The 18,523-nt window shown below is 45.2% G+C and overlaps 1 long non-coding RNA gene across 2 annotated transcripts in view; it reads right to left on the bottom strand.

Moving 5' to 3' along the window:
• Positions 1-14,788: 14,788 nt before the first annotated feature.
• LOC140699434 (uncharacterized) overlaps positions 14,789-18,523 on the bottom strand; it is a 64,782-nt gene continuing 61,047 nt past the window's right edge. For both annotated transcript variants that reach the window (XR_012077597.1, XR_012077596.1), the window contains 2 exons: positions 17,408-17,492; positions 14,789-15,073 (listed from right to left, as the gene is read on the bottom strand). This is a non-coding gene — a long non-coding RNA (uncharacterized lncRNA). The remainder of the gene's footprint in view (positions 15,074-17,407; positions 17,493-18,523) is intronic.

Below are 18,523 nucleotides of genomic sequence, written 5' to 3'. Positions count from 1 at the left end.
TGTCCTGCCCTGCCCCAGAGGGAAGAGGCTGGAGTCCCTGTGCACACCTCTGCGCCAGAGCGACACTGCTGTTTGTGGTTCACACGTATTGCCTCACTGCCTGCTGACAGCCACGCTGAGAGGCGAGAAAAATCAGCTGCATTTTACAGTTGAAGAAACCAAAGCATCACTCTGTCTTGCTCCCTCCTGCTGGAGATGCCCTATCACCCACGGCTGCCGGGTATACATTTCAGGAGACCACAAACCTGCACTGACTTGAGCAGGTGGCTGAGTAGAGTTGGGGATCCCAAAGCCACAAAACCTTGGGGACAAATTCTCAATGAAGGTCACAGCCTGGCCCCAGAGAGGAGGTAACCTGGTGTTAAATAGAGAGTCCAAAGGGTTCAGGAGGCAGAATTAGACAGGAATCACCCCTCGACTTTTTGTGTGATGATGGAAAATGATGTCACAATCCGCCCAGTTACAGGCTGTTTCTGCTGATTCTTGCTGTTCCCTTGGACTTCTCCATTTCCATCCCTGGCCACTCAGCAGATGAGGCCAATGAATGGGTGAGTTCCGTGCTAGGAGAAGGCAGACACCCTGTCGCCCAGGGTACTTCCTTTTTGGCCACCGCTGCTAAAATTGTCCAGCCCAGGTCATTGCCCAAGTCTGAAAATTTACTCCGCCCTGTTCCTCAAAGCAGCAACTCCTTTCTCACATCCATGAGATAATCTTGGCTTCCCTTTATTTGGGCCGAACATTGTCCTTTAATATATGACCTTCCTCGAGCCATCCAGGAAAAAGCTAGGAACAAACCTTAAATGCACAGAATGAAACTGACCATTAGCTTAAAGTCTTCAAGAGATTGGCGGGGCATGGGCTTTCTCGGACGGCAGAGGCACTCCTGAAGGAGACAGACGGAGTGCAGGCCGCACAATATAAGTGGAAGCATCTCAGCCAAGTGGTGATCCCTTCACCCCGAAGCCCAGGGAAGGTGAGAAGCCACTTCTTCATGCTTAGAGCTTGGCGAGAACGGTGGATTCCTTCTCTAAACTGCTTCCATCCTTTGGACTGATTTTGTGGCTTGGTTCAGTTCCCCAAGAGTCAAAACCTTCTTTTCCAAACGTTGTATTAAAAACAACACCCTTTCTCTGTATTGTCTTAATGATCTGAGTGAGGAAAGGCCCCAACTCATTGAATATACTTACACACATACCAGTGTCTGCACATGTGGATCGGAATGCATCAGAACAAAGATGTGACTGAGCTTTTTAAATATTGGTAAGGATGCTGTCTTATTCTTGAGATGGAAGAAGGGATCTGAGTATGAATCACCCAACCTGGGTTGAAGTCACACCACGTGTGCCTCTCCTTTGTCTCTGTACCTGCCTCGACCTGTGTCAATTTGGGCCAAATCTTGATGAGCCTAGGATTTGGATCTGACAGTTTGGGCACCTTTTCTGGAAACAAAAGAGTCTTGAGAGGAGGTGTTTCAGGAGATGGAATTTCTGCTCCACCTCCGAGGTAACTTTCCTGGGCTATTTTAGCATTTCCTTCCCAGTTGTGAGACAAGATGCCAGTTGTGAGAACAGACCCATCCGCGTCTGGAAAGCATGCTGGCATCAGTGCTCTCCTCGTGGTGGCTGGAGGACAGGTGGTAGAGGCCACATTCAGCTTCCCCAGGTGGCCCAAGGATCCAGGTAGTCAGGCCCGGCGCAGGCCAAGTGGTTGGTGAAGAGGGCAGCAGGCAATGCCGGATAGGTTCCAGCAGCTCTGAGTGCTGAGTGCCCGAGGGCTCTGGTTCGGCTTGGCTGGATGTTTTAAAAAAAAAAAAAAATTCCTGGAAATGTTGGATCCTTTTCTTAGTGTGGCTCCCCAAGTAGCTCCCAACTCAAGTTTGGGGCTGTGGGTCTTTCCTTACAGCTATAGTCTGAGTGTTTGTGTCCCGCTAAAATTCACATGTTGAAATCCTAACCTCCAAAGGTGACGATGTGAGGAGGAGTGGCCTTTGGGAGGTGGTTAAGTCATGAGGGTAGAAGTCTCATGAATGGGGCTAGTGGCTTACAAAAGGGACTCCAGAGAGATCCCTCAGCCCCTTTTGCCATGTGAGGACACAAGAAGTCTGCAACCCCGAAGAGGGCCCTCACCCCCCCACACACTGGTGTTACTGAGTCTAAGCCCTTACTGCTTGCCCCACAACAGGCCAGTAAACTGAGGGAAGAGTTGTTGGGACAAGGAATAGTGACTTTATTTGGAAAGTCAGCAGACTGAGAAGATCTGTACTAGTGTCCCAAAGAACCATCTTGCCTGAGTTGTAATTCAGGCTTCTTATATACTAAAAAGGGAGGGAGTAAATTCAAGCATATCCTGGTTCCGGTCAGCCTCCGGAGGGGCTGTGTTAATTTCTTCCTTCCTGCAGCCATTCCCAGGTGGGCCTGGTCACCATGCGTCCTGTGAGCTAAACAAAGGTATTTTAGCTTAATGCTCATTACCTGGGAGGCGAGGTTCCCAGAGATGGGCCATTAAGTATAATTTAAGCTTCTAGGCAAGATCCCTTTAGTGATTAACAAGCAATCAAATACAAAGGTTAAAGTGAAAGAAACGGACCTAATACGGAGTCAGATTTATTCTTCCCTATGACACTGGCTCTCTGATCTCCAGCTTCCAGCCTCCAAAACTGCAAGAAATAAATTTCTGTTGTTTGCGAGCCACCCAGTCTGGTATTTTGTTACAGCAGCCTGAACGGACTATGTACCGTAATAGCCCACCAAGCTATCACCTCACACTGTGGGCTGGCCACCCATTCAGAGTGTGGGTCCCTCTAACAACCTTCACGTGTACCTGGAACTTAAAACAAAAAACAAACAAACAAACAAAAACCCAAGAGCATTTACACTAAACTTCGAGGAGCCTGAAGAACAGAGTTCTATCCAACAGCTCTCCCATCTCTGGTGGACTCAACAGCTGTACCAGAAAACACAGGCTTCCCACCCAACGTTTAAAAAGCGTGCTTCCAAGTGACAAAAAATAAAAGGGCCTGACATCAGTCACTTCCCAAATGGGAGGTTTTATTCCCCCCTAACTTCATTCTGGATGCTCAGAAATAGAGTGAGGTTGACATTTCTTCTTGAGGACAAAGCAGCCACAGCCACGTCTCCACAGCTCCATCACCGGCCTCCCCAAATGCACCGTCTAAATATTCATCATAGCATGACACGGGGTCCATGTGGCTTCATTCGTTTTCTTGATTTGATGTGAGAAGAGGGCCCGCAAATACTGTAAATATTTACAGACAACTCAGATCAGAGAGTCTAGCTTTGGCTCCAAATGACTCATCCCACATCTCTCCCACAGGGTAGACGAGCACCAGTGCACACAGACGGAGTGAAAACCCCCAGGAAAGTGCTGGGGCTGCCTCTGCAGACCGGGACAGCCGCTCCTAGGAGGCACAGCTCAACCAGAGGTGCCCCGAGCTTTGTATTTCCATAATGGAAGCACCTTTAATTATTCATCAGCATGAGGGTTTCACACTATTTATAGTATTAAAGTTAATCATTTATTTAGCACAGTTTCTCCAAAAGAGTTCAAGATAACCTTTATAATGCTCATTAAGCAGCGACTTGTAATAATTAGGACTTGTTCCTTTTCTGTCTTCCTGGCTGGACCGTAGACGTCCCAAGGGCAGGGCTGGTATCTGGTGTGTGCTTTATCCTGCGCTTAGAACACAGCCATTTACATAGTAGGGCGTAATGCATATTTATAAATTGAACACATCCACTTAGACTTTTGCTTTTCATTTGGCTTTCAAAGATGCACAGAAAAGATATTACTTTGAGGTTTAAGCTCAACTAGGTTAAGCTCCTAAATCTGAGATATTACCTTAAGTCCCCCTGAATGGAAGACTCTGGGGTCTTCTAAAGAGTCCTGAGTGGAGAGTTAGGAGGCTGGTGTCCTTTCTGCCACTAACCTGCTGTGTGACTTAGAAGAAGGACTTACTTAGACCATCGATCAAGGGTTCTTTGCTTGGGGTCTCTGGGTCCCCTAGAGACCCATGGATGGGCTTCAAGGGATATGAAACCCTGAAATTGTACGTGCAGATGAACGTGACCCAAATCTGATGAGAGAGAGTCCAGCTTCAACGAGATTCTCTAAGGACTCCATAATTAAAATGAAGAATCACCTTCTGTTTCCTTAACATTTGAGGATGGTGGTGAGATAGATTAAATCAGTCCTGCTTGACATAAATCGAGGTTGCTTGTACCATGTACCCCCACTCCTAGCCCTGGACACCCCGTCCAGCCGATACCCCTGCCTGAAGTTTGTTCCCCTCCTGATCTATTAGAACATCCTCCCATCCTCACTCCATGCCCCTAAACCAACAAGTGGTTTTGCTGGCCAGGACTGAGGACCCAGGGGTAGGCTCGTCACCGTGGACGCGTTCAGCTCTATGTTCAAGTCTGTGCCCAGTCTTTCCCTTCTCGTCTTTAACAGAGTGTGTGATGCTGTATAAACCTTTTTGATACATCTCTTCCACCTGGACCTGCCTGCAATGCTGGCTTTGTGGAATGTTTTTGTGAAAAGAAACATGAGTGTCTCTTTAGGATGTGAGGCGAGTGAGTACAGGGTCTACTACCTTGTTCCATGGAAAGCAGCAATAAATAGACTCAAGCCTGGGTCCTCGTAGCCCAGAATTCTAGCCAGGAATTAGGTGGAGAGGGAACTAGTTAGCCCCATTACTAGCAGCTTTTAGGGACTGTGTACACCATTGATTTGGTGAAAGCAGAATTTGTCTTGACCCTTCTGCCTGTCATTTCAATCCTTAGCACACTAGCTTTCAAGTTCAAGACCCATTTGAAAATGCAAATTTTTAAAATTGGTGCAGCCACTATGGAGGACAGTATGGAGGTTCTTTAAAAAACTAAAAATAGATTTGCCATATAATCCAGCAATCCCACTTGTGGGCATATATCTGGAGAAAACCATAATTCAAAAAGACAAATGCACCCCAATGTTCATAGCAACACTGTTTACAATAGTCAAGACATGGAAGCAACCTAAATGTCCATCAATGGATGACTGGATAAAGAAGATATATATATATATATATATATATATATATATATATATACACACACACAATGAAGTATTACTCAGCCATAAAGAAGAATGAAATAATGCCATTTGCAGCAACATGGATGGACCTAGAGATTATCATATTGAGTGAAGTAAGACAGACAGAGAAAGAAAAATATTATATAATATCACTTACATGTGGAATCTAAAAAAATGATACAAATTTTATTTACAAACCAAAAATAGACTCATGGACATAGAAAATAAACTATAGTTACCAAAGGGGAAAGGGTGGGGGAGGGATAAATTAGGAGTTTGTGATTAACAGATACCACACATTACTATATATAAAACAGATTAACAAGGTCCTACAGTATAGCATAGGGAACCATATTAAATTTCTTGTAACAACATATAATGGAAGAGAATCTGAAAAAAATACAAAGTATGTATATGCATAACTGAATTTCTTTGCTGTACACCTGAAACTAACATTGTAAATCAACTACACTTCAATAAAAAATTAAATAAAAATGCAATAACTACAAGAGATGGTGGGATTTGGGATTGGTATTGTATTTTAAGGTTATCAGCTAACATCTTAATTGTCACTTTAGCAAGTCCAGAAAAATCTGCTACTTACAGGAAGCTGAGTCATTTGACTTCTGTGAGCTTTTGTTTTCTCATCTCTAAAATGAAATGGTTGGACTATATTAAGCAAATAAGTTTTCAACTCCAGTATAACTCTGGTTGCTTGGACACATGCTTTGCAAACTTTATTGTGAATATGGTTCATCTAAGGATCATATTAAATGCAAATTTCAACTCAGTAGTCCTGGGGTGGGACTTTAGACTCCAAGTTTCTGTCAAACTCTCAGGTGATGTCAATGCTGCTGGTCCGTGGAGCACACCTTGGGGCAAAGTTCTAAGCCACAGCATTGGAAGGATTTTGAGGGTAGTCCAGATCCATGAGGAAAGAGGAGCAGGACTGATCAGTGATGCCCGCCCAGGAAATGAGGAAGGTGTAAAATGGCTGTAAAATGACAATACTCAGACCAGATGGTTCTTGAGGAAACTTCAAAATGCAACCAGTCATTCGCAAAGTTGTCCTCATGACCAGCAGCATCAGCATTGCCTAGGAACTTGTTAGAGGTGCCGATTGTTGGAGGCCACCCCATACCTGCTGAATCAGAATTGGGCTCCAGCAATCTGTGGGTTTAACATGGAATTTTGTTCAAGCCTCATCTGGCCCAATTCCCACATTCTAAGTGATTCTGGTACACACTCAAATGTGAGAACCATTGATCCAACCATTGATTCTGTAGCAAGTTGTCTACAGAATTGACGACTATCAGCAAAGGTCAGGACTGAGCACAGGTTCTACATGAGAGATGGGGTGTCTCAAAGGGTGAAAGGGGTCCAGATGATAGAGCTGAGATGAAACCAAAATACTCCTCCCTACGTACCCTGTTATTCAACTGTGGAACTCACTAAAAACTCATTCAATATTAAGAGTACTTTTCAGTCTTTGGGCTTTCTCAATTAAGTTTTTCTTCTGAGCCATAAAATGTATATCTGGTTCATGTTTTTAAAACTGATCAGAATTTAACGCAGTAGCATGTTCTACTTGTCATTCCACAGCCTTGGGAATTGGGCCAGAAGAGCCTTGAACAAAATTCCATTTAGTTCACAGCTGGCACGTGAGCTGTGTCGAGCTCGACCAACTGTTTTTTTCCTAGCTGGACTATATCCATATTGCTGAGACATTTTAAACAACAGGCCCCAGAGAAAGTTGGATGCTAAAACCTCAGGGTCAAAGTAGAGTCTTAGCCCAAGGGAGGCTAACGCTGATAGTCCAACTGCCAGTGTCTCCTTCAAAATGAAGGAAAAATCATCTACAGATCAAAAAGTGGGGAAAAGTTCCCTCCTCTGCACCATTGCCACAACTCTGGGAGAAGTACTAAAAATCAAGCAAAAGGACACTCAGGTGTGAAACAGATTATGGTGCATAGCTGGAGGCAAAGACGTTGCCATTCTATCCAATTACATCAATTTAATTGGGTGTTAAAAATATCTTAGGTCCCAACAGTAGTTCCCCGGCCAGATGGCAGTCTATCATGGTATGAAGCAGCACCTTCCTTTGCTAGGAATTGCGGTTTGGGGCTGAGGGGAGAAAGCCCGACACTTTGCTTAGAGTGGCCCAAAGTGGGCGCCATTTTGACCTTGAGGATGAACGTGCTGTCTGTTTTGGGTGTTGAAGACTTCAGAGCTCTTCTCCAGGGCTTGTGAGAGCACAGTGTGAAGGAGGGTCCTGCAGATTCTTCCAGTCTGTGGACTACTAAAAGTAGCCCTATATTCAGACTCTCCCACTCATGTCTTACAAGTCTAAAATCAACCCCCTAAATATGTAAAAAAAAAAAAAATTGGGTACAAACTGAATGTCCAACTTTAGGAGAAAGTTTGAGAAACTTATGCTACATCAATATCATGGCAATAATTGCAGCCAGTATGAAATATTCATGAACAACTGCTAATGACATGGGGCTTTGCTTCTGATATAATGCTAAATTAACAATGTGGGATATGAAATTATAGCATGGTAAGTTCTCATTAATGTCTGAAAGGCATAGAAATGTAACCACAATTTAAAAGTGATTTCCTTTTAGTGATAGATTGATAGGCAATGGCTTTTCTTCATCCTGTTTTACTGCATTTTCTAAAATTCCCACAACTCTATGTATTACTTTTATAGGCAGAAATAATTTTTAAAAATTGCTCCTCCTCAAATGTGCTGCTGTTATATGAGTGGTCTGTCCTCTGTACCTGGCTTTCACATGTTTTTTTTTCAGTCCCTTTGTTCCAAGCCATTCGCTTCCCCTGGCATACTCTGCTTGCTCCTCTCTGCTTATCCAGACCTTCCCCATCCTTCAGCTGTTGGGTTTCCTGTTCCTCCACGGAAGCTGCATGGACCATTCCAGTCGTAGACCATCCCCCTCTGAACACCTGTACCGCAGTTTCATCCACACCATTGTAAAGCCGGGGAATGTTAGGGATCTTTTATTGTCAGCCTGCTCTCTCCATGCCTAGACCACATCCCAGACCAATTACCCCAAATCTCTGGGGTGGGGCCCAGACATTCGTATTTTTTGACAGCTTACTAGATGATTTCCAATGTATAGCTGGGACGGAGAATCACTGATCTAAAGTCAAAAGTCACCTTCTAGATATACAGCAAGTATTTGTTCCAGATTTTCTGGGTCAATTCTAATGCAAGTATCTGTCAACCTGATCCCACATGAACCATGGAAGCTTCTCAGAAACCTTGATGTTCCAGTCCTTACCTATTATTATTATTATTATTATTATAACTGTATTAACTACCTCACTGAGATACTCCTGGACACGAAACCCACATCACATTTTTTGGTTGGTTCAGATATATTTGGTTTAAGTTCCCGGAGAACTGTCAGATTTAACAAATCAAAATACAGGATGCCCAATTAAATTTGCATTTCAGATAAACAGTGAGTAATTTTTAAAGGGTGAGTATATCCCAAATATATCGTAGGACATACTTACCCTTAAAATGTATTCATTGCTTATCAGAAATGCAAACTTAACTGGGAATCTGTATTTTTGTCTGCCAGCCCTTGCTTCAGGAAATAGAATTTCTGCATTTGAGGACTTTTATTTCCAATTGGGCCAACATGGAGCCTTCCTATAATCAGGGCTGAACCCCTAGTATGGCCGAGTTCCTGACCGCAGCACAGATTAACTCCAGAGTCAACTGGGAGAAAGGCCCTGCTTTCCAGGCTCTGTCACTGACGGGGCTTGTCAGTAACATTTTACTGGCAGAAGTATAAAGGAGGCCAGAAGTATAATTACGACTCCATCCAGAGTTTGAGAATCACTAGTCTGTACTGGGCAGTGGCTCCAAGCACAAGGTTCCTGAGTGAGATAGTTTTGGGCGGGGATCTCATCTCGCCCTGCTAACGCGTGGTTCTAGACAAGCTGATGAATTACCTGGAACTTCCATTTTTTCATCCATAGGCTGGGGATAGTTGCGCATGTCTACCTAATTGATTAGCCTTAGGATTAAATAAAATCATGTTTTAACGTTCTTAGCATAGTGCTTGGGTCATTATCTTTATTAATATAAAGGGAATACATATTTTTTCAAATTCAGCCAACAAGCAAACAAACATATTGACTGCTGCCTCCAACCCCAACTTCCCTGCTGGTCCTTATCCTGCCTCCTCTGTAAGCAGACAGTAAGGGGCAGGAGAAAAACCTGCTGTGGGAAAAGAGGGTGAGATTCTTGGAGAATGTGCGACTGGAGACTGTTTAAATAAGGCAGACATTGGTTGGTAGAATTTTATGTAAATTACAACCACGTGTCCGGCCTTCGTAGGAAGATTTTGTGCACCTGCGTGTGGTCCGCCAGCGCGTTCACGTGGAGATGAGTGGCCAGGGTCACGGCTAACACTGGGGTCTTTGATCGGCCCCGAGTGCTGGCACCAGGGGCCAACACAACCCTTGTGTGTCGCTTTGTCAAATTCCGGCAGGTCAGAAAACCTATTTCTCTCTCAGCGGTTGTTTCTACCCTGGGGCCATTCAGGATCACCTCGTCTGATGCTGCCCACAGCCACCCCTTCTGGAACAGCCAGACACTAACCGGACCTGATTTTTCGGTTTTTCAAAAACAAGTTTGAAAAATATCACCTGGGACAGTGGGTAAAAGAATGCCAGCCTGCCTGCTCCCCGGCAGCCCACAAAGAGACGTGTCAGCCACCCGTCACTGTCAACTTTCTGCTCAGATGGTGACAAGCTGCCGCGTGAAGAGAAGTCCACATGGCCGTCCTGGGCACTGGGCACGCCGTCCCGCACAGATCCCAGGAGAGGACAGCAGTCAGGGCTGGAAGGGGAGGAGGGCTTCAGGGAGCCAGGGACCCGGCAGCTTCAGGTCATCCCTCTAAGTCCGTCTTCTGCTCCAAGAAAGGTACACTTCAGGGAGCTCTCTAGATGTGTTTCGGGGAGGGGATAGGGAGGGGGAGGTGATGAGGAGGAGAAGGAGGCGTGCCCCATCCCCACATGGGCAAACCACTCAGCCTTTCTGAGTACTGATATCTTCCTCTGTGAAACTGGGATGGGCTCCTCCTTGCTCTGTGAAGCACTGAAGATATTCTGGGTATCACCAGGATTACATCTCTGTCTCCACTGGGACAATGCATCCATCCAGACGTGGAAAGAGCCAAGGCTACAACGAACTCTGTGATGTTGACTCGCCTCGCTCAGCGGCAACCAGGAAGGCAGCTGACGAGTCCGTGATAAACAATTGCCAACGACCTGCATCCCCACAGGGTACTTGAGTTCTTTCCCAGTATCTGTTCTGTTTCAGGAAAGGTGAGGCGGTGAGCAGTGGGGAAAGGAGAAAGCCAGGGGCTTTCAGGCGGTCAGGCGAAGGAGAGCGTTGGGCCAGCAGGATGAGTGAGGCATGGGAAGCCATCCCGTTCGCTAAGCCCATCTCCCAGATGGGGTTGACCCCTTGGGTCTTCTCACTTGATGGGCACTCAAATGAGGTGACAACACACCACAGAGGGCTGGGCTTGTGGTTTCCCATCTGGTCTCGTTTGGCTTTTGGGGTCTGGCGCCTCTGACAGACACATGGAGAACAGCCTTGTCATCCTGAATCAGACAGTCGGCCTCCGTGTGTGTGAATACGTGTGAGATTTCACACATGTTCGCTGGAGGAAAGAGGCCATGGAGAGGGAGAGGAGGCATATTTACATTCTTTGCAAATGTTTGGATTTTTAAAGGGAAAAAAATTGACATTTCACCGGCCATGTTGTAAACCAAGGTCAGCGCTCCCTCTGCGTGGTGTTGCAGAAGCAGGAACAAGCAGGAGAAAAAACTGATTCTGTAGCCGTCTTCAAGAGGGCCACTGCGAAATCAGCTAAGAGGCACTCGTGAAAGAGCTGGAATGTGTTAGAGTTGACCGAATACCTCCACCACTGACTCCATTTAGTAGCACCGACAACTCTGTGGGATGACGGTTTTATCCCCACTCATCAGGGTTGAAACTGAGACTCAGAAACTCAAATATTCCCAGTTCCCAAAGCTAAGCGGGCATAGAGCTAGGACTTCTGAGTCCAAGTCCCTCATCCTAAGACTGAGTCGGAGGCCCACACAGCAGAGCGGGGAAGCTTGCCGGCTCTGGCGCCCAGTTGTCCAGGCTCCCTTCCCAGCACTGATGTTTGTTTTGCTGACCTTAGGGAAAGATACTTCAGTTCTTTGACTCTCAACTTCCTCTTCTGCAAAATGGGGATGACAAAAATAGGACCTACTCTGCAAGGCTGTCATGAAGATTTAATGAAACGATACAAGTGAAGCCCTTAGTCCAATGGCAGACACTCGACATAGGTCAGCTCCCTCAACATGGGAATTATTAAGAACAAATGCATTCAAACTCTTCATATTTTCCATTCTATTCAGATTTCCTGGTACATCTTGTCTTTCAATCCTCTTTGTAATAGAACCCAATAGTCACTGTACTTATTAAAATGTCTCTCCAGATCAATACCTCCGTTTCTTACAGGTGGGAAATCAGGGCCAGATCTGCTTTATTGCAACGATGTAAAAACCTCTTCCAATGCATCTTCCACAGCTCGTAGGAAATCAACAATGGTCTATAAACTCCTCCAGACCTGCCCAAGTTCCAGGTTAAGTGAAAGAAGAAGTTAGGCTCTTCCCAGGGACAATGCAGATACTTTCTTGGGGGATGGAATAAAACATTATTTAAAATAATTTCATTATGGGGGAGGGGAGGAAGGTGTAAAACTAAGTCTGGACAGGAACAAGGGAACATCCACTGTGACTAGTGGTTAAGCCTGGAGGGTATGGGCAAGGAGTAAGGGTGGTAACTTGTAGTATTTGTACATTTCAGTAGTGTTTGAATTTCTTACCACGGATATGTATTATTTTATAATAAGACATTAAAAGATGGCTTTCTTCCTAGGCTGGCTAGAGGGTGCATCCTGCAGGAACTGGCTCTAGGCCCTTCTCAACAGGGAAACTCAAAATTTTTCCTTAAGACAAAGCTCAGGTTATTAACAGGACAGATCCTAAGAGTTCTCATCACAAGGGGAAAAAAATATTTTTTCTTTTCTTTTTTTTGTATCTATAGGAGAATGATAGATATTAACTAAATTTATTGTGGTCATCATTTCACAATATATGTTAGTCAAGTCATTCTGCTATACACCTTGAACTTGAACAATGCTGTATGTCAATTACATCTCAATAAAACAGGAGGGGAAAAAAAATACCCAGCTTAACCGCAAATGCCTCTAGGAAGCCGTTCCAGGTGGAATTCATTATCTCTTCTGTGATCCAACAGCACTTTGTGCCACCAGTGTTATAGCACTTCATTAATTCAGCCTTTCATTTGTTCTTCTGTGTAACAGATGCACGAGGAATGAGGCCCTGGGGAGGCTCTGGGGAGCCAAGATCAGCAAGACATGCAAGGTGCCTGCTTGCTGGATCACCTCTGGAGGGGGAGACGGACAGTGATGCACCCAGTCCTGGATTCATTAGCTGTCCTTATGCCGTGGGTTCTGATGAAGATGGGCCAAGGGCCAAGGGAGCATGCACTCAAAACATCTGGTATTGCCTGATAAGTCTGGGAAGTTTTCTCTGTGCAAGAGACTTTTCAGCTAGGAGCTAAGAGATGAGAAGCATTAACTGGGTGAAAGGGGAGGGAGGAAGACCAGTTGAATTTTGGGCTGAGCACCCAGGCAGGCACTGCAATGAGAGGGAACAGAGCTCATCAATAAAATGATGGAGGAAGGGCTAAGACAAGATCAAAGAAACAGGCAGGGGCCAGATCGTGTGAGGCTTTGCAGAATACGGGATGTTAAATCTTACCCTAAGAACAATTAACAGCCTCTGAGAAATTTATCCCAAGGACTCCACTGCTTTTCTTCTGTCTTTGTTCACTCCGCTGTGGCACGCCAGCTCCTAGCTGTTAGCACCTGGCTGTCAATGGAATCCTGATCATCATTGCTTGGATGGCTGAACTAGATCACCCTAAAGAGGCAGAGTCTGCAAGCAAAGAACACAATCTCTCTCTTCTACCCTTTGTCTCCCCCAGTCCAAGCCTGTGAGCTAGGAAGTATAAAATCCACAGGAGGAACGTTTAACAATTAGAGTCCAGTTTAGCAACTGGTACCAGATCTCATCTATCCTCATCCTGAGCGATAAGACAAACCAAAATTGGAGATTCAAGAGGGATAAGCATTTGCCAAAGCCTGGATGGCAAAGCCACAACTGCTCTGACTGTGTCTTGGCCAGTTGTCAATGGCTGATTCCTCCATCCCCTGCCTAAAATACGGATTTATAGGCTTAATTATGTGAACTTGCTTTCCTCTGGCTCCAAGAGAGTAGGTGTGGAGGCATTTTTAATGCTGCACAAAAATGAAAGGATGCTGAAACCATCGTCACCTCAAACCGAATGTCAGAGCAGTTGGATTCCTCAGCGGCAACCGAATACTTTTTATAGAAAGGGAAGTCAATTGAGAAATCATAAAAAATTAGAGTTGGGAAGGACCTCTGAGCTCACGAGGGTCAGGTCCCAGGAGCTGCTGTAGAATTGTTCCCTGCAGTGAAGGGTCTAATGTTTTGTCCACTCAAGTTTTAAATATCTCTGCCAATAGCTCGCCCCTGGGGACGCCTCTCCACAGGGCAATAGATCTTGCTGTCAGGGCTTTTTTCCTGCTATTCAATCTCACTTTTCCTTTCCTCCACTTCATCCCATTTGTCTTTGGCAATGATTTAGACAACAGGGTGCTGACGTTTGAAAACAAAAAGCCCTGTCTTTGCCTTCAACTTCGTTTTCCAGGCCTTTCTACCTATGGAAACTTTAAGATCTGGGAGGCAGAAAGAAAGAGCCAGAGGATAGGGAGGGAAGTCAGCAAACAAGCTCATGTTCATTCCGGAAGAGGCCATTTCCTAGGGCCAAACCCGCGTGAGCCCCCAGGTGGACAGGAGGGATCACTGATGCCCCCGGATATGCGGGATACCCAGGCCTGACTCTCAAAGGCAGAAGGGACAGTCACTGGGTTTTCTGGACGGCCCAAAGTTTAACAGCCTCCTGGTGTGACGGCAGGGACAGAAGGTGGCAGCAGAGCATCAGGCTCTGTGGGTTGAGCCTGGATAATACAGCAAGTCCCAACTTCTCAGCATCCAAACTCAGAGAGCACGTTTCACCGGGCCGTCCGGCAAAGCTGCGCTTAGGCCGAGAGCGAGCAGCGAATCGAGGCTCTGGCCAGTCTTTTAAGACAAATCCCAAAGAGTCAGGATTCTGTGAGTGCAGCTCGTTTTCTCCCAAAGTCCATTTTCTCTCTGCAGCCAGAATTTAATCCCGAGAATAACTTCAATCCCAAACAGGGATGTTGGTCCAAGCTGATGGAAGCGCGTAAACTTGCCATCTGGTGGTCCGCTGCGGTGGCGGGCAAATTTTTGTGTTTAAAGAAACTTGGGGCTAATGCATTTTTTGCCTTTATTCTTTCTGGCCCCAAGCTATTTGCTTCTGCATTTGTCTCTGTTTTTCCTGTTGGCCTTCGCTAGATCGCTGACTTATTTGGTCGTGTTTGCATGCAGCCATCTAGGCGAGAGTAAGCGGTTCTGACTTCGGGCTGGCCTCCTGCTGGGGAACCAATTAAACGTACTACCCACCAGGGAGAGTGTGATATTTTTTATTACTTTCTAATTTCGGGCCCTGAAATGGCTTCAGTGATCAGAACATTCTTCTGCTTAAGAACCTAAAGGAGCCGGTGGGATGATGCTTTAGATTTGTACTGCATTCTTAACAGTCCACGCTCGCCAGGTGTACTCCAGGGATTTCCATGCGGCCTCCAGTTCTTGACGTGGGGAAAACGCAGGACAAAGAAAACCACAGCGAAACTTTCTCCCTACTTTACCTCCCCGTACCGGGAGCTGCCATCTACTTCGGGAAGGGCTTTCTCTGAGAAGCCAGGGAACAGAAGAAAAAAAAAAAAAAGAATTAGAACAAAACAAAAACAACTTCCTTGGATTCTAAAATCTATTTAAACGACGGTAGTAAATCCTGCCTCTTTCTCATTACTGACGGCCTGATAGTATGGCCTCCGAAATGCTCATTAAGGCTAAAGGAAGAGCTGTGTTTTATTTCTAAATACATTCACCGGAACCCCCACCCGAGGTTCTCGCTGCTCTTCGACTCATGCCTCTTTCTCCTTTTTAAAGAGTCAGCACAAAACGAAAAGGAAAGGTGGTGAAAAAGAGGTGGGGGTGGGCGTCCAAAGAGGTTCTACTGAGGAAGAAAGAAATAGAAGTCCAATTCTCTCTGAATGTCTGAATGTCTATTTATTTATCTTTGCAACGAGGAAGGATGCCTGAAAACCCAGGATCGCTCTTGGATAAAATCAAGTACTAACAACCCAGCAAAACAGCTCAAAGCCCAGATGAAGAGCTGTTCCAAGTCCTTCCCACGTGCCATAGGGGTCTTGGCTGAGGGATTTTCTCCGCCCCCCCTTTTTTTCTTTTTTCTCCTTTCCTTGGCTTTCTTGCTTAGCCAGGAGGTAATTCTGAATGTTTCTCTGAAGTATCTCCCTGATATTCTGAGGCCTTCCCTCTCGAGCAAACCCTCCCCTGAAAACCGGGGCCTATTTCAGTCTGCATGAACTGTTGCTCAGTGTTGTGTCTCTTCCTAGTGAATGGCTTCTTTTAGCAACACTAACAACAAAAACTGACATATGTAACTATGCTCAGTGACAACTTTTGTAAAATGTGATTCAAAAATTAATGTTTATAATTTTATAAGCTGGCGCCCCTATTTGCTATTATAGGATGCTCTGTTGAAGCCATCTTTCCTACTTTTAAGTACAATTCCCATGAGAGGAAAAATGTTTATCTTTATTGTTTATAGCCCCATTAAGTACCACTTTATCATGTGATTTAAAATTCAACACTGTAACTTAGCAGTATTTATTTATTTAAAGAAAGGGTAAGTGTTTCTTCAGAGTTTGTCTAAATTTAAACTCACAAACCAAACCACTCTTCCTTCCTTCATTCTTTTTTTTTTTCTTTCCTTCCTTCCATTTTAAAACCCAGTAACTAAATTTTGTTGGGTCTAAAAGTTCCATAACAACTCAAATTCTCTTTAGGAATAAATAGTCGTTGATTACTTGAAATGACCAACCTCTTTGATGGGTCTTTAGGGAGAATGAGCTATATGACTTTGACCTAAACAAACAAACAAACAATGTTCCAGATCAAAATATAGTCCAGGTCTACACTGGCAAAGAGAATTGAACGAATTACACAATGAACAGAAGCAGCAATGTATGAATGAAGGGACACACGGGCAGACATGAAGCAGAATCAAAATACTCCAAGCATCTAGTTAACTCAGTTCTCCACGAAATTCTTGCCTATAACTGAGCAAACAGGCACTGGACAACCTCCTGCAAGACAACAGATTGTCAGCCTCTGGGAAGTAGCACTATTTCAATCAACCAATTTGGCAGGTTGTGTTTTACAGTTTCTAAAATTAACATAGAATCCAAACAAAAACATGGCCGGTGTGGAACAAAAGGCAAAGGACACTGTCGCCTGGTTGCTTCGAATCTGTTTCTTATCAGAATTAGCTGCCTTGTGTGTCTGACTCCCATTTTTGAATGCACACCGTTAATTAACCAACTGGTCATTATGGGCTGGTCATGACCAACCTTCCCCGGATTCTCGTTTTAAATACAGGATTTGATAGGAGTCTCAAAGCTGGGAGCGGAGCGGGTGGGTGGAGGAGGCAGAAGGGGCGTAGAATTCACAAATAGGACTCAGTATTGCTTCCAGTTAGTCTCCTTGCTACAGCAAAGACAGCGCAGGGTGACTGTGCCAGTTTTTTCCTTTGCATTGAGCAAAGCTCAGTTTTTTCCCGGGCTTGGCCAGGAATGTTCATCACAATATCTGCATGAATTATAAAGCTGACTTCTAACCTGCTGTCTGGCGCCCTGCCCTTTCTGTTTGCCCAGAGTGCATCGATGTTTAACTCATCACGCCCCTCGAGTTTGTCTCCTTTTTCAACCCATTCTCATTTGGAGGGTAAACAGGAATGGAAAGAGAGTTTCTTTGTTAAGTCACTTCGATTTTACAGTTTGGGTGAACAGATCCAAGAAACTCAGAAGAGAATACTGGCAGAAGAAGTGGGGAGGGAAGGAAGGAGGAGAGGGGAGAAAGCAAGGCAGATGATTAAAAAAAAAAAAAGCCAGAGAATAGTTAACAATGATGCTTTTTCCCAGAGAGACTTCTGGACACTTACCTAAACTGAAACCATCACTGGGGCATCCTTGTGGCAGACACTTCCTGGGGGCGTGCTAGCTTCAGGAAACACATCCCATGAAGACCTTTGCGGGAAGCAAGTTCAACGTCAAAAGGAGCCACGGCAGATGCTTAAAATTCTATCTTTCACACCCTGCCTGCCCATTAAACATTCTTATTAAAAATTTCCTCCATCATCCTTACCGTATACAATTTTCCAAGGCAAAGAATGACTTTTTAGGGTCTCTGTGTGCCCATAAAATTCTGTCTCAGAGATTTTATTAATAATCATAAAAACATCAGTATTCATCAGGATCGCTTCGGAAAGGGAGAGGCAGTTTTTCCTAAAAGTGTGTTCAAATTGTCTGAGACCGAGGTTGACATGAAAAGGGGGTTAACTCGAGAAGGATGATTGATCGACCTCTCCACTTCCCTGGTCACCACTGGGGACAGTCTGGCCAGAAGCACGCACAAGCCCGCTGGGTTGACCACAGGCACCCACAGAAGGAGGCATTCCAACCTTCTCAGCTGCAGGTCCCGTATTTATCCACGACACAGAGGGCAGGGGAGGGACTAGGGGGTCAGCGCTACCTAATTTTTCATGGCATGAGGACTTTGAGATGTCCAGGTGAAGTGCTGTGACTATTTGACTAATCCCCAGCCAGCTCTAAGTACTGGCCGAACAGCCCTGGCTTGTTGATTGTCAGTTAAGAGCAACCAACTCAGCAAACAGTGAAATGATGTCTGCAAAGGAATTTGGAGGGTGGTCTTCTTGGCTCACCTTTCAGAGGAGGTTGACTGTGTGATCACGATCCTTCTTTCCCTAAACTCCCTATTTCTTTTCACATTGTACCTGAAGCCCCGCAGTCAGGCAGAACTTTGATCATAGAAATTTGAGACGCTAATGACCAAAAATTCTCCTGGGGCTTGGAGGAGAGGGGCGGACTGCACAATGCAATGGCCCCACCAATAGGAGAGTTCCTGAGAAGCCGTCAGATGAGCTCATGCTCCATCAGTAGCCGTGAACCTGGGGTGGCTGCGAGGGCTTGGGTTCTGGAATCAGACAGATTGAACTGTATCAATTCTGTCACTTCCAGTTACTAGACTTCCCTGCACC

This window comes from Vicugna pacos, chromosome 11, assembly GCF_048564905.1.
Source record: "Vicugna pacos chromosome 11, VicPac4, whole genome shotgun sequence".
NCBI lineage: Eukaryota > Metazoa > Chordata > Mammalia > Artiodactyla > Camelidae > Vicugna > Vicugna pacos.
Note: the sequence above shows the minus strand (reverse complement) of the source record. Positions and strands in the feature narration are given on the sequence as shown.